Source organism: Penaeus vannamei, chromosome 7, assembly GCF_042767895.1.
Source record: "Penaeus vannamei isolate JL-2024 chromosome 7, ASM4276789v1, whole genome shotgun sequence".
Taxonomy (NCBI): domain Eukaryota; kingdom Metazoa; phylum Arthropoda; class Malacostraca; order Decapoda; family Penaeidae; genus Penaeus; species Penaeus vannamei.
The window spans coordinates 31,324,189-31,326,688 of NC_091555.1; the positions used below are offsets into that span (position 1 = coordinate 31,324,189).

At 32.2% G+C, this 2,500-nt stretch overlaps 1 protein-coding gene across 3 annotated transcripts in view; it reads left to right on the top strand.

Annotated features, from left to right (window-relative positions):
• LOC113800147 (armadillo repeat-containing X-linked protein 3) overlaps positions 1–2,500 on the top strand; it is a 59,328-nt gene that overhangs the window by 56,803 nt on the left and 25 nt on the right. For all 3 annotated transcript variants that reach the window (XR_011398660.1, XM_070123695.1, XM_070123696.1), the window contains one exon: positions 1–2,500. This exon is cut by the window's left edge; it is cut by the window's right edge and continues 25 nt beyond it. The gene's annotated coding sequence lies outside the window, so the exon portion shown is untranslated.

The following is a 2,500-nucleotide window of genomic DNA, read 5'->3' on the forward strand; positions in this document are numbered from 1 at the left end:
TGATATATGCAGGAGAAGGTTTCAGAATTTGAATTTATGTTCAACCTGTTTAAGATAATAAAAAAACATGTTTGAAAACTTGCAAAGGAGAATGTAATTCACTAAGCTGGAATCTTCATTTTTAGTTTTATTATAAAGCTTGCATAAATTGTTTCTATCAAAGAACATATGATAATTATCATTTTGTCGTAAAATATTGAAAATAACATATTTAGGGGCTAGAACACACTTTTTTGTATCAGTACTTTTCTCACAATTAACTTCATCATGCCATACATTTAGTATTTAGCAAAATTATTGGAATGTGTATATTTTCATTTTTTTTATTTGCCATAAAAGTAAAACAGCACATAATACTTTTCAGTAATGTTATTTTCTTCAATGCCAATATAAGATTGTAATTTATAAATTTCAAACCTTGGAAGAAATTCATATTTGTAAAATGATTCATTAACCCACCAACACTGGTATATTTTGAAGCTGAAAATAAAAGTTTCCGTGCGGCTACAAAATCGTGGCCCGCCGCTGAGGCGGAGTGTGAACCCCGATACAGCGTCACACTTGCGGGACGCCCGGCAATTTTATTTTTCCGGGTGTCTCATATGTGGCACACCTGTCGTAAGTGGGTTAAGATGACATCAGTAATTGAAGTGAACTATGCAAAATAAGTTCATAAGTTTTAACCCACTGACGGGTGTTCCACATATGAGACACCCGAAAAAATGAAAATTGCTGGGTGTCCCGCCAGTGTGACACTATATCGGGGCTTGTGCTCTGACTCCGTAGCAGGCCGCGGCCAGCGCGTGGGCAGAGTCTGGGCCAGCCCTGTGAGCCAATTTTGTAGCCTCCCAGAACCTTTATTTTCGGCTTAAAAATATGCCGGTGTTAACGAGTTAATAAAAAAGTATGTTCATTATATATTTATAGGTACACTGATTATAACCACTACTATTTAAATTATGTGTCTGATATTTGTCCGATATTGCAGAGGTCATAGTTGTCTTAGGGGTTTGTATTCAAGTTATTTGGAATGAACATTACAGTACAAGCCATTACATTAGAATTTCTCAAAGAATGGTTGTTATACCACAAAGTATTCTCGATGTCTCCCAATAACAGCATTTGGTTCTGTTTTTCATATTCTTTTTTCTCTTTTTCCCATTGGAAATATGCATCAGGACAAAGGTTGATCTTCAAATATTGGAGAGAATCTAACTGTAGCATGTGAAATACAATGTTGATATTTTGCTCAAGTAATTGAAGGTTACTACTTTCTTCTGGCATCACCTGGACACCCTCATAAACATTGAAGACAGTCTATTTTCATTTATTTTTATTTTATTATTTTTTTTTTTTTTCAAATAATCTCAAGAAATTGGAATATTCTAGAATGTGTTTATTATATATTTATAAGTATTGATGCTCAAAAAATTAATGAAAAGGCATACACCAACTCAATTAGTTTCTGAGTATAAGTTTTTCATGTATGCACTTTTGAAAAAAGTATTATGTAATGGCAAATCTAATGTTGGGGTAGTCATCTTTTCCTAATGAGCAATATTAGTTGGCCTTATTTGAATGAATCATTATCAAGAATACTTTGTAAGAGTTAACATTTTATCAATGTAACTGAATGTGACTACATTCTAATGAATATTGAAATATATGTCAATAAATGCATTTATGACCCATGATGCACAAAGGTAAATTTTTGGACCTTGTTTAGGCAAACTTAATGTGTCATTTATATATATATATTCCTGTATTTGCCAATCTATGCATCTGTCTGTCAGTTTGTCTGTGTGTCTCTCTTTATAGGATATATTTATACACCAAGACACGCATATGTCTCATTTACTTTTTTATTTACAATATGGCATACTTTTAATATCCAACAAATATCAGAAATGCATATACATATCCCAACATGGGTCATTCATACAGGCATTGCTCAGTAATATAATGAAGATGGAGAAAAAAGGCCAGATTTGGTCATATTCATGATGTATATAGACATTCCAATTTTAATTTTTGGTTTCTTATTATCTTTTTTAATAATAGCCTGCTTACATGGATTCCAACTTAATGATATTATATAATATTAGGTCGTTTAAGAAGCTGAGCCTCTGCTCTTACAATGTGAAATTAAAAAAAAATTCTTTGTGCACCAGTTCAGTTTTTAATGGTTATTCATTGAAAATAGAACATGTATATATACACTTCACAGTGTTTCTGTCAATATGTTGTTGTTATATATCTTGGTACTTCTGTCAAGGAAGTGTAGAGCAATGTATATAGCTGTGAAAACTGTGCTACTTTTGTTATAATATTTGTGCAGGTTATTTTGTGCTTTTCAAGTGTTCCTTATGTGATATATGTTATGTTATCTGTATGTTAGGCCAGGTATACAGTTTGACAAAATACGTTCATCGATGTTGGCAATCCTCTGTAAAGAATGTATGTAAAACTCTTTTTGAGTTTAGCAAAGTTTAAGGAATGT